We start from the raw sequence: 14,664 nt of genomic DNA on the forward strand, positions 1-14,664 counted from the left end.
ATGCAAGGCCCCAGGCTTCACAGAGCTTTGATTCCCATGTAGACCTGGTTTGGAAAGTAAAAGATACATACAACAGATACCTAACCCAAACCTGAGGGGTGAGGGAGGAAGTTCAGAGAAAATACCACTGAAGCTGAATGAGAAGGTTGAGTTAGCCAGTCAAAAAATATGGTAGGTGTTTTTTAGGCACAGGAAAGAGCGCGTGCAGAGCCCATATAGAGAGAGGCTAATCAGAGACAAAATCCAGGGAAGCAAGCAGTGTGGGTCTTGCACTTGCACCTTGTGATAAAGCTTTTTGTTGGTGATTCTCTGGCTAATAAAAGCAACAAAGAATGTCCTAGGACTATGGAGCCATAGAGGTTAGAGGGATTATCTAGAGATGATCTAGATCACTCTTTCCTAGAGTGTGCGCTGAGGAGCATTGGTTTGCAGTACGTAAAGGTATGTACTGGTATAAATGACTTCTGTGTTCAAATGTATTCCAGAAAAACAAGGTTAAATAAAGACAAATAGAGATGTTCACTGCAGAAGGTTTTGGAGCTTTTCACAGGCACATCAGCATTGTCATTCTTTAAGGGGCATTGTTACATGCAGAGTTTCTAAACATATTATAACATAATATAATTTCATGTTAAATATCTAATGGGACTTAGTTTCCCTAGAACCTTCTTTGAGGCCTGCAGATACAGACCAATCCTAGATTTTTACAAATGAGGCAACTGAGACCTAGAATGAGAAAATAAATTCTCTGAAAGGACACAGAGAAAAAGAACAGCAGCCAAGTTTCCTGATTCTCAGATCCTTGGATGCTCCAATATAATTTAATGTCTCACGGTCACCAAACTAATGTCAGTATAAGCTATTTTTCAGCCTGTGCTGGAAACCTACAATGTGCCTATTGCATTTTACATGTCATCTTATGAAATGTTCACCACTGCCCTAAGAAGTTCTCTTTTGGCTATAAAGAATTTGATTAGACATTTCAGTCTGGATTACACCTATCCTCTGACATGGGGGCTTCTTCCTACCCATCTCAAATGGATGTAACTAGGCTCTCTATCCCATCAGATAGATCCTTCCCTGATGGACCTGCTGTTCAGACACCATTGTAAGACTGGTGACAAATGGGCCCTGGATTCAGGATACTCCAAATAGAAGTGGACTTAGCAGTCACCTAGTCTAATTCCTCTGTTAATAGAGAAGCAGCCATCCTCTTTGTGAATCTTTCCAGGAATGCAGAGCTCATTATCTCGACTCATTCTGGGTCTGGATGGCTTCCAGAAGAAACAATTGCATAGGCCTTATACAGAGCCCCGTCAGAAACCAAGTGTGGAGCTCCTTCCCCTTGAAATCAGAGGAATATGGCTGCTGGTGGAAACATGCAGCTTCAAACACAACCACCTGCTCTTCTCCTTTCCTCTGACTGCACTGCAGAGAAGACAGGAATCTAAGCTGGGAGTTTAGTGTTGGCAGCGAACAATCATCATATTTCACTTGAGGAGTAAAGAGTTTCAAGATGATTTGTCTAAAGAGAAGCAGCCATGGATTTGGCTTTGATTGCTCTTAATTCTCTTAATGAGAAAATCTATAAAGAGCACTAGGAGGAAGAGAGATTTTTATTGTCTATCTTTTTTTAATGACAAAAAGAAACATCATGAAGAGCGAAGGGGGCTTTCTTGTGGGTGCCAGAGTCTATTTCCCACAGAAGAGCCTGGCTAAGCCCCAACTCCCCAGGAAGGAACTCATGAGAAAATGAGGCAGTGGGGGCACAATAAAATTTCCAGGGAAGGGTGTGTGTCTTCAGAGGGAAAAGGGGAGCAGCTGAGGGAACAAAGAGCTCTTGATAAAATCAAGATTTGTGTGTGACTTAAGCCCGGGGCCTTGAGACAGGCGAGACTGCTCCGTGAAGGAATCTTCTTTACGAAAATATGGGGAGCTTTTGGCACCATAAAGTTAGCTTATTCTTAATCTAATCATCACATGTGAGAGGTGGCAGTAGCACCCTCAAGGGAAGGTCCAAGAGGCAAGAGTGAGGAATTTCCCTGCATTTGTCAGTTTGTCAGCAGCAAAGATGGCCACACCCTTCCTGGCTCTGACTTTGTGGACAACTGTTTGCTTCTCTAGTGCCTGTGGATTCTCACCTCCCTGGCCACCCTCAGTTTCCATCCCAGAACAAGATCATTAGTCATAACACGTCCATTAATTAGCTGCCATAGGCCTAGGAGAGAGCTTATAGCTTCCAGGCCTGGCTTAGTCCTTGCTGATCTTGTCCTAGACCCAGCCTAAAGGGACATTTCGAGCCAAGGAAATCAGCCTGTTGTCAGTGAACTTGTAAAATGTTAGGGCCAAAGGCACCTCTGGAACAATTAGGTTATTGGACCAATTAACAGATGAGTAGATGGAAGCACAGCTGGAGAGAGTGACTAGTTTAAGTTCACCTGGTTCCCCAGAGCCAAAGCCAGGTGTTCCAAATCTCAGGCTGGCTCTTTCCTGGGCTTGTGACAGATCAGGGCCAAGTGTGAACAAAGAAGGCTGTGCTGTATTCTTGCCACGCACCCCATGTCCTTATAACACGACTATTGACACAAAGTCAACTACAGCTAGGGGAAGATCATGACACCAAAGCCTGTCTGTGCTTCAGATGATCAGACCATCCCAGGGACATCTTCAGAGCAGGATGACAGAGAAAATGAAGTAGTTATCAACAACACCAGCTGGATAGGCTACTGGTTTTCCTCTATGCAATTTTTAAAAAATATTCATTTTATGATGTGACTCTTCTAGTCAAGAACTTTCAGAAGATCTCCATTGCCCAGAATATTAAGCTCCTCTATCAGCCTAAGTTTAGTCAGGGAAATACAGCCTCTGGGATGTTATGGGAATATGGGATTTAAAACAGGATTTAGGATTTACATCTCAAGTCCTTGGTAACAGAAAGGAAGATCCTGGAAGTCAGTAAGTGACCACTCTAAGTCGACAACATGGGCCTCAGAGTGGATGCTCTTAGATTGTTTGGCCTCAGCCCCAATAAATAGCCAGCAGGCATGTGGACCATGAATCTAGCTGGCCTTGTTTATAACCTGGAAGTCAAAACCTAAAAACGAGTTGGTACAAAATCCGTTACATCTATGAATCCTTGATATGTGCCAAGACCTTTGTCAGGGACTTAGGAAGGTACAAAGATGAATGAATGATGGACTTAATATTATTTTATTCTTGAAACGTATTCTCTTTGAATACCCTGAGTTGTTTAACACTTGCTTTACTCAGTTATATCAGGCACATTTTGCTAGCAGTCATCACATATTTTTTGTTGTATCTTGAAGCATAACTTTGGCAAGGAGAGAGGGAATTATGAAAGGCATAATTGTACACTTTAGTTATGTGAAGTTTATTGTATGTCAATTATACCCCCAGGAAAGTTGTGGTAAAAAATAATTAGTTGCTTTCTAAATTTACTCCATGAATTTGGTTTGTTCATTTTGACACATGTGGAATTCCTTCTCTTTCATCTTCTTTTTGCCTAAATCATTCTTTCTTATGTGGGCTCCTGTGATGTTTCCATTAAGTGTGGAGAGGAATAACTATCCACATATTTTTATGTAGTACATATTAAGCATTGTTTGAGGCCTTTCAAATCAATGAATAAAAAATAAAGATAGTAAAATTTTGGAAAGTCTTAATTTCCCTTCATACATCTTTTCACCATAAATTGTATTGTCCTAGAACTTAATCTTGATTATAATATGGAATCTCTGTAAACACATGAATGTGCATACATATATATCCCTTTAGTCTTTAATTTCTGTGAATATTACATCTTTAATATTAGCCCTGTGAAAACCCAAAATTCAAAGAGAATTATACTGTTCTGAACAGCAGAAGATAAAATCTATTTACTCCCTATCTTTCTTAATCTACCAACCAGGGATATGGCTTTATTTCCTTAAATGCTGTTTCTCCTGCTAATTGTTTTAGAATGCTTCTCTAATAGCCTCTGTTTTTCTCATGAGTAATATTTTATCACCCCCTAGGGAACTTGGTTTACATTCTTCAATAGGCAGTCTGGAAAGATTAGAAATATTTTGAATGACATGGCTTAATTGGCAGGGTAGTATCTCAAATGTCAGAAGAAAATAGCAGAAGTCACTCCACTTACCTTCTAATTTTTGTGTGAGCTGTCAAGGAATTGGGAATGGTATAGAATTGGAAAGGCATTCGAGAAGCTACTGGACTATTTTGTGGGATCTCATCTATAAAATCTCTGCGAACGTTCTTTCTCTGGGATTATTTTGTAACCAGGTAACAGTTACAGTTTATTCCCACGATATCAGTGAAAGCTTCAAGGCAAACACTTTCCTAAGATTTAGAAAGACAGACCAGTCTCTATTTTTCTTAAATTACTCTGGGACCCAGTGAGGAAATAATGAAATGGGGAAGAGGGTCAAAATCATACTCCCTGTGCCTCCGGGGACAAAACCCTGTTCCATGTGGTCACCACATTCCTGGGTTGGTATTCATGACTCTAATCAACACCTATCAGTACCTGTTATGTTCATGACACTTTCTTAGTTGCAGTAAGGAGGGCTGGAGGTTCTTGTAGCTGAGTAGGGGTTTAGATTGGAAAATCTAAAAATTAGATCTTGAGAAATGAAGAGGAATCGGCAGGTGAGACAGTGAAGGGAAGGATGCCAACGTCAGTTAATGAGTGGGTCACTGCTGTAGGTCTCAGTCAATCAGCACAGTTCCACCCCCTTGCTGTTGTGATTGTTCAGAGTTGGGCACTTGGCTTACCTTGGTCCAATCTGTAACCCCAATTTTTTGTTAGTTGGGGAAGTGAGTCTCTGGACATTGAGCAAAAGAACATAGACCAAAGTGCAATTGGTAAACATCTCGTGACCTTGGAGCCAACCTTAAGATGAAGCTGAACGGTGGAAGGCAGAACAAAGAGGTGGAAAGAAACTGAATATTGGTGATTTCTGGAACAAACCTACCTCGGGGCTCTTCATTAACAGGAGTCAAAGTAGTGTCTTGTTGCTAAGCTAGTTTGAATTGGCTTTTCTGATACTTCCTACATAAAGAATCTTAACAGAGATATTGATAGTGTATACAGAGCATTTAGTGTAGAAACTGACATATAATAAATGAAACATAAATGTTGCCTATAATTATACAGAATGAAGTGATGAACAGTAAAACTCAACCTTACATCAGCCTATCAAAATTATGTATTTGCATTTGTATATATATGAGATAGGAAGAGGGTATGTAAAGACATGTAGAGGAGAGTAGTGCTGTCTAACTCAACCAGCCATGCTGCAGAGAATGATCACTAAGTCAGTAAGAATCCACCTGGTAGAACATCAGGCTCCCATCTCTCCCATCAGTTGTAATTAATCTTGCAACCGAGGACATGGTGGAAGCTCCTGCCCACCTAATCCCACTGCAAAGGCCCATCTCACAGATCCACTTCTCTCTGTTCCTGCTTGGCCTTCTGTTCTCTGCTGTCTGAAACTCCAGCCTGAATCCAGCAGAGTTGGCTGGGGCTCTGAGAACTATATCATCCTTTACCAGTTGTTTTAACCATGAAACCAGTTAGGATCATCTTTTTCATGCATGCACATCCTTTTCCTAAGGTGTGCCCACTATGCCTTGGCTAGGGTTAGAGGTAATATTGTGCTAAGAAGTAGCAATTTTCCATAATTGTGAGGGTTGTATCTGCTCTTCCTGAGTCCTCAAAAAATTCTGTTGTCTGAATTGCTGTTTGTCAAGACAGTTTGAAAACAAAGCATTCTTCACGGCTATTGTCCCTGGCATTACCACCAATGCCCCAAGAAGAAGATAAGACCTGAGGTTCTGCTCACCTTGCTTGTCTCCATGAATCAGAGAGAGTTGGCATCTACCACCAGAATTGTTCTGCAGTCTTCCACTGGCATCCCCATCTGGCCCCAGGCCCCAAAAAGACCCTTCCCTATATCCAAGATCTGTCCTGTTTCTGAGTGCAGAACAACTGGCAATTCAAATTCTCATGTTATTCTCCTTTGCTTCTAATAGACAGTTAGAAAAATAAAATAGTCTGAAATTGTTACATTTTCTCCATGTTTTAAGAGATCTACCTTGATGACTTTATTGCACAATTATATACAAGTGTGTCTGCCCCTTTCTCTGAACAGAAGGACTTTGGCAGCAGGAATTGTAATCTCTCTGAATCATGCCTATACTCCTAGCTCCTGATTTGGTATGTGCTACATAATAGAAACTCAATTAACATTTTTAAAATAAATAGCAAAATAGGTAGATGGATGGGTGGATGGATAGATGGATGAATGAATGGTTAGATGGATAGGTGAATGGATGATACATTAATAAATCTGTAACTTCCCCAGGAGGCAAAATTATGCCTCAAGGGTTAAGCCCTTTGAGATGGAAAAGAATAGCAAACTTTGGATTATTTACCAGAGCTTAAAAGATCTTCTCATAGCTTTAATTTTATTGATCAACCCAACAACGGTAATGGAGGTGTTATTATCTAGTTTACAGATGAGGAAACCAAAGTCCAAAGAGGTTAAATAAGTTGCCTGACTTGCCAACTAGCTGCCTTTCCTCCCTAGGTCTAAAATCAAGTCCTATGTATCAGAGCCCAGACTGTGTCCCCCACTGAGCTGCCTCTTACAAGAGAGAGTGGAAAACCTCTAAAATTCTTGAAATGACATTAAACTTTTTATAGAAATAAATGTTTACTGTGTAGATTAAGGATTTGAGGGTAACATGAAAGAGTACAGAGAAAGATGAACACAGGAATAGAATGAGTTATTACAGAAGAAATACACATTTGTAATTTAATGTGATTTTACTTTCTTTTCTTTTCTTTTCTTCATAATCCACCAACTTGCAACATTTAGGTTGTCGTTACAGGCAGTGTAGAGAAGGATGTTTCAAATTAACAACTAAATTGTCAGATTTCTTTGTGAAGCATTTTATTGTCAAGTACACTTGGAAGGAATCAGTTTCAGGGCAAGTCCATTTGCCATTCATTTCACTCTGTTGAACAGATGACTTGCCCACAAAACATTCCTCCTTTTTCATCTCTCCAGCCTGCTATACTCCAGCCACTTTCTTGGGCCACCAGGACTGTGCACAAAGTTCTCAGAATGGGAAGGGACCTTAGGAAACAGCTAGTGTGAGTCCTCATCCACGCAGGAATCCTTCAATCTCCTAAAATGAGGTCACACAAATTCTGCTTGATCACTGAGCATAAATGGGTGAGTGTGGAGAAGTGGTAGAACTTCAAATTAAAGCTCTTTCCTAGCTCATCACTAGCTCTGGGATCTCAGATAAGTTTCATAACCTCTCTCACTTTCCATTCTCTCATCACATCAATATTCAGGACTAGGGTGAAGACTTTATGATCAGAACCACAAAAAGCCTTGAACAGATACTGGCTTATGGTGGGTGCTCAATAAATGGTGGTATTCTATTTCTTCCTGCCTTAATTGGTAGACTCCTAAAATGTTGTGGGAATATTTTTCTTTGTAGCTTTCTAGTTCAGGTTTATGTGAAAACGAGAAGCAAGTCTTCCTTAGGCTCACCTTTCAAATATTGACAAATGGCTTTCACTGCCTTCCCATGTCACCTTTTCTTCACACAAAACAGCCTTGGGTTCTTCAGCTCTTTCTCACCTCATATGGTTTGTCATCCCCTCTGTATCCTGGGCTCCTTGATCTGCATGATCCTGCTTTGCAAGTGATCCTCTCACAATGTCCCCATCCCAATCAGAAGGTCAGCTATGAAAGTAGAGAAGTATGTCCTTCATGTCTCTGCTTCTTCTCTTCTTCCACCCCAACTTCAGATTCTTTGCACCTTTGTATATCTCTGACACACCTACGCACTGATGGCTCAGGGTAGGAAAGCCTGTGTTGTTGGATTCAAGCCAGATACGAGAGAAGATATCAAAAGGAAACTGAGCCTCCAGATTTCCTTGATGTGACCTCACATGAGCATCTTCCTCTGTGTCCCTACAGCACCCACCGTCCCTCCCCTGTTTAATAGAGAGAGACCCATGTTCCCCTGTCCTCTGGTCTTCTGATGATGATGTTAAGGATAATTTTACTTCTCCAAGGGCTTCAGAGTTCCTAGGATACATGAACACAATCTGTGGAAGAGCATGGACCTGTGCTCACACATGTAAATGACCCTTGATTCCTCATAAACATCAGAAGTTATTGCCAAGAAAGGCCAGTAGTTGGGGCATCAGCCAAAATGGGTCCTGCTCCATTCCCATGCCAATTATTGATGCATTTGTCAAAAGCGAAGGCAATGATCAAAATCATAAATATGGGCTAAAATCTTTAATGTGTATCCAAAGCATCTGAACACATAAAAAGATTTGTGATAAACGGGGGGAAGATTTCTGAGATTTCAACAGCTTTTACTCTAACGTCTGATTTATTTATTATCAGAAAATCAAAGAACTCAAATATTTTATGCCAATGAAGTCTCCAGGCCAAGGCTTTAAATGTGTAAACTTAAAAGAGAGTTAAAGGGAGAGGCATCTAATTTGGCAGCAACTCAAGTCTGTATGTTCAGAACCAGGCCCAGGAAAGCACAGGCTGAGTGTTGGGAGGGAGCTTGTTTCAAAGCTGAGTCACCCAATGTGAGTAGTCAGAGGTGAGTGGGGACACAGGAGAAACATCAGGCCGGTGCGCACTGCCATAGTTCCCTTTGCTTTCTTTCCCCCAAGAGCAAGGGTTTGGAGACCGGCTTGTTTTTTCATGTAAGCATTTAGAAGGGAGCAGACTGGAGATCCATACTCAAAAATGTTTTGCAAACCCAGAGGACTGAAAATCCAACCTTTCTTCAAAACCATTTTGGGTCATTTGGGAAGTGAAAACTCCTCCGAATTAAAGACTGATGTTTGGAAGTACTATAGTAGTACATAAACCTTCTGTCTCAGGACAGAAGAGAAAGCATTGCTTTCACTGACCCTGAGCATAGCCTGAAGCTCAGGCTAAAGATAGAGAGGATGTACTGACTGGGTATGGAATTGGTGGATGACTAAAGCACAGTGGAATTTGTCATGCTATTCCAAGGCCACCGGGGCTAAAGTACCCCTTACTTCCTATGCCAGCATGTCATATGGAAGTTGTCTTTTCAAAGTATCATTTTAAAATATTTTCTTTCCTCTTCCTGGGAGTTAAGGCATCATATTCCAGAATAAGCTAACAAATGTTTTATTAGGAACTAACTTTTTGGGAGCCATCACTATTTAATGGATATTTCATATATGTTCTAACAATGAATCCTTACAAAATACAATCCCTTAGATCACATTTATTTCTCCTCTTTTTCCCCGATGAGAACACTAGGATGCAAAATATCTCAGAGTGACCTTTTCAAGATCACAGGGCTTGGTCACTGAATCCTGCATCATTTCCTCCAGACAGTGCCACTTGTCAGTGCCCTACAAAGGCCTGAGTCCCACAAAGAGGAAACTTGGAGTAGGGAAAAGAACTTTAGACAGTTCTACATTCCAAAATGTAAAGTTTATTAAACTCAGCAGCTGTGAGACCTAGGGCAAGCCATTTCACCCTGTATCTCAGTGTTCCCACCTGGAGAATAGAAAGAATCATCCCTTACTTTACGGGGTTGCTGTGATGACCAAACGAGGCGGACACATGAGAATGTTCTGCAAGTGCTTAGTGTATATATGGTTGGTGCTTCATGTGAACACACTGAATCTCATTCAGTCTCCACACACTAATTTCAGTAAGGAAACTGGGAGCGAGGTACAAGAAAGGGATATGGGGTATAGCAATGGAAGGAGGGCCCTATCCTGGAGGAAACTGGAGTATCTGGGAATGCAGATCAGAAGCCTCTTTTGACACTTTTCCAGCTTGGTAGAGATCGAATATCCCACTGTGTGTGATGTCCGAGAGATAACAAATATAGATGCCCTCATCTTTTCTGAATCATTGATTGCATTTGTCTTGTGAAAAATTCTATTGCTGTCTTTATGGCAAACTGTAAAAAAGTATTTTTGCTCCTCATTTATCCAAGAATAACACAATTCCCCCGCAAATAGCTATTTTATTATGACCGCAATCAAAGCTGAAAACAATTTCATTTTCCTCCTTTGAGGTCTTCGGAAACAATTTTAATTTCATAATAAAGTTAGGCAGCATAGGGTTTGTTTCTTAGAGTCAGCAGACAGTGGGTATGAAACCAGAGATCCAGGAGGTAGAGCTGGGCCTGTGTTGGGGTGGGGGGCTTTTATCCAACCTGTGCCCCAGATGGCTTGGAAAGCATTTCGGAAGCCATTTGCAGTGCTTTTTCCCAGCAGGATTTGACCAAACAGGAAGGCAGAGCATGGATTCACTTCACTTGGAAGCAGGAAAAGGAAGAATATTCATTAATGCAGGAGAAATCTCAAGCTTCAGCAGGCCAAGGTGGAGCTGAAGGACTTCTCAGAGAAAGAAATGGGTATCTCTTGGTGCTGACAGCTCAGCAGCAAGGCTCTGCCTGTGGCTTTCAGCCTGGAAAACAGCACTGACACTTCCACTGCCTTAAACCAGAAACCTGAGTCATCTCAGATGTTCTCATATCCCCACCTGTCTTCAGGTGTCATGTCTTCTTATTTCTCTCTTGAGATTTTCTTGAATTCACCTGTATTCTTTCATCCACTGCTGCTGCCTTTGCTCAGACACTATCAGCTCGCTCTCACCTGAACTATTACAACAGCCCCTGACTGATCTCTGCTTCCACCTTGTCCCCACCCACTCTTCCTCCACATCACTATATTATTTATATAATTAAGTAATTATTAATAGAGACAAAGTCTGGCTGTGTCACCCAGACTGGCTTGCAGTGGCAAAATCATAGCTCTCTGCAGCCTCAAACTTCTGGGCTCAAGCGGCCCTCCCACCTCAGCCTTCTGAAAACAGGACTACAGGTGGATGCCACTATGCCACACTAATTTTATTTTTTATTTTTATAGAGACGGGGTCTCACTTTGTTGTCCAGGCTGGTTTAGAACTCCTTGCCCCAAACGATCTTCCTGCCTCCACCTCCCAAAACTCTAAAATTGCAGGCATGAGCCACTGCACCCAGCCTCTATCTTATATTTTAGTTTCCTTTTTAAATCCTCCAATGTCATTCAGTTACCTTGAACATTAAGTTCTGATTTCTTAGCCTGATACATAAGACTCTACATTATTCAGCCTCTGCTTACGTCTTGAAACTCATCTCCCATCCTTCGCCCACCCTTTGCAACCTAAACTCTAGTCTTTCTGAGCTATTGAGACTCGGAGCATGCCTCTACTTACTGGCACTTGGTGCTTTACTTGAAATATTCTCCTTTTCTTGGCAGCCAGAGGAATCCTTACTCTCAAAAGCCAACATCTCCTACTTTAAGAAACCATCCTGGGTCTCCCTCTGTATACACCCTTCAGGTTGTTCTATTTTAATTTGTTTAGGTACTAGTGTTATCTATTTGACTAGTACCTCTTTGAGTCAGGCACTTTCATATCTGACTCATTTTTGCAGGTCCCTTTTGAGAGACACAGTCCTGGAATGCTGTGGGAGGGAGGTTATGAAGGGAGGAATGAGAAAAGAAAAGGAGGGAGGAAGGGACAGGACAAGAGAAAGAAGAAAGAAGGTAAGAGACAGGCAGACAGGCAGGAAAGAAGGGGAGGAGGAAGGGAGGAAAGCAGGAAGGCAGGAAGGAGGGAGGGAGGAAGAAACTGCTCAACCTTCCAAGACATCTCTTCTTGGTTTCCCAAAGATCCTTCCACCTGGAGATACAAAACATAAATTTGTATAGAACTCTGGACTGTTAATAAAACAGCAAAGGAAAGTGTGCATATGTGTGTGTGCATGTGTGTGTGCATTCCCAAGTGCTTGCACATGTAGACTGTGTAGTTTGAGGAATGGTGAAGTTGGTACTAACAAAAAGCCTAAATACTGATACTTAGAAGGAATTACTCTTTTTGAAAGCTCTCATAAAAATGGGTCTAGATTCTTATTGACATATTTTCCAACATTTTATGATGAAAGTTCACAGTGAAGAAAAGTTGGAAGAATTGTACTTTGAACACTCATATACTCACAACTTAGAGTCTACACTTATCATTTTACAATATTTACTTTATTATACACTTATTGATCCATTCATCCATTCCTCATCCATCTATAAATTCAACTTTTATATGCATTTCAGAGTAAGTTCTAGACACCAGTAGTTCACCTTCCTTAGCCTTCAGCATGCATGCCATATGACCATTATATTTGTTTATAATCCCCTCTTCTCCTCCAAAATAGTTCTTGATCAAAGCATGAATATATTAAGATCCCCCCCAAAGACGCAAAAGACAAAAGTTAAGCACTAAAAAATAAAGGCATAATAATGGGAGAGGAAAGATGTTTATCAGAAATTTCTGGTGAAGAATATAACAGCAAGTAAGTGCAAAAAATATCTCTGAGTTTCTAGAAACCAAAAATCATGTTAAATATTGTCTATAATCTTCTTGTAGCTGTTCTAGTGGGGTCAAATTTTTCCAAGTCTGGATTCCTAGGAATTGGTCATAGGAACATAGGTAGAAAGACTGCTTAATAATATAGAAAACAAAGCCAAGATGATGTACTGGTTAAGGACCTAGACTCTCTAACCAGAGGTTTGAATTCAAATCTAGTTGTTACCACTTACCAGTTGCATGAGCTTGAACAAAGGCATTTAACCATGTGAAGATTCTATTCCTTTAGCTGCAAAATGAGGGTCTTGCACTACCAGCCTCATCTGGTTTATTTTGTGACTTTAATCAGATAATGCCTGTCAATCACTTAATACAATGTCAGAGGACACATGTAAGCACTCAATAAGTGCAGTTATTATTAAAACAAGAGCAAGGACATGCTTCAGGGGAAGGTGAGATTATAATATTAAAGCATAGTTTTATGAAAGCTTTTCTTTGGGTAAATATAAGTGTTAATAATCAGGAATGCTATTTTCTTTAAATATAGTTAAGAATAATGAAAAAGCTAGAATCTCCTGAGCAATGTGAGAGATACCAATGATTGCTTGCCCAATAATGATCTCTACTTCTTTCTAGGCTTGAGTAAAAGCCTCATAGGCCACGTTATGCTCTTTCTGTTTCTGCCGTTTGGGACAAACCAGGATGACATCCTACAAGACAATGGAGTCTCAATATGGAAGGAAACTGGATCCCTGAATTCCTGCATGGAAGAGAGCTGCCTACCACTCTGAACTTGTATTAATACAGGAGTAAGAAATAAAATTACATTGTGTTTGGGCCATTATACATTGGTTGGCTCCATTTAATACAGCAATTTAGCATATACGAAGGAATTCAATTTATCTATTAAATGCAACATATGGATATTTTGCCCTGCTGGAGTCCAATATCTACTGGAGAATATTACATATGAACATATACAGTAAGATAAATATAAGTATATTCTCTTAGCTTCTAGTAAAGTTATTTGTTCCTAGAAGCTCATCTTTGTTATATATTTTATTAAAAAATATATAACAAATAAATGCTTGAAAAGCCTACTAGGATTAGAAGTTAGCTTTCCAGGACTTTTGGTTCTGTGGTCTTGCCATGTTGTGAGACAATAGTATTATGTTTCCTTCTGAGGGCCCAAAAGGAGAAAAAAGCAAACTAAATGGCTGAAACACAGCTACTGAATAATGGGATCCCTTCCTATATTAATCACAGAGTCTACAGTGCTCACTGATGCTTTTGTTTGTCTGGTGCATTCATAAGGAAAATTATTTCTAGAGGGCATCCATAAAGAAATTTTGAGGTCTGCACTCATTTAGGCATTTGAGATACCTTCATGCTTAGAGCTCTTCCAGAAAAATGTGCAAGAAAGGAGCTTGCAGAGCACAAAAGAGGAAATGTTTTTCCTAGCCAAGTCAGAGAAAGCTTCAAAGAGGAACTGCCTCATCTTGAAAGATGAGTCAGAATCCACCAGTCTAGAAAAGGGGCAAGGGCGTTCTGATCAGAGAATAATAAATGGATTTAAGACTTGTCAGGCCATGGCCTTCACACATTTCCCGATTACTGGGGCTTGGTGCCTGACCCTGTCACACCACCATAGCAAATGTGGTTAGAATCATCCTTATCACAGCCACTTGTATTTCTGCCGGGTTACCTAAGGACAGGGACATAAAATTCACTCCGATAAGGGCTTGTGTGCATCCCAGCAATCTTGTCAATTATCCCTGGACTGATTTGCATGCCTGCTCCTTCTCAGCTCTGACACTGGCTGGCAAAGAGGCCACTTCTTTTTATCGGTGTCTATTGTGCTGTCAGGTTTGGTTTACAACACAATAAGCTTACAGACACTTACAATTAATGAGCTTCTCATGAGTGTTCACAAGCACATTAAAAATGAGCAGGTAGCAAATTATCTATGGGTCCCAATAATCTGCACTTACATAAATATCCAGTTTTTAGTAGACTGGAATTGTCTAAAAGTCCCTCATCATTTGTCAGGTGTGATGTCAGCTTAATGGGCCCCTGAGCATGTTTATGGGTCACCCTATCCCACTAAACTGTCTAAATTATATGCCTGCTCCCTGTGCTTCTAGAAACCCACTCATGCCTGAAAAGGTGGCTCCAGAACATAGCCTTAGCCAAACTT

Source organism: Saimiri boliviensis, chromosome 6, assembly GCF_048565385.1.
Source record: "Saimiri boliviensis isolate mSaiBol1 chromosome 6, mSaiBol1.pri, whole genome shotgun sequence".
Classification (NCBI taxonomy): Eukaryota; Metazoa; Chordata; class Mammalia; order Primates; family Cebidae; genus Saimiri; species Saimiri boliviensis.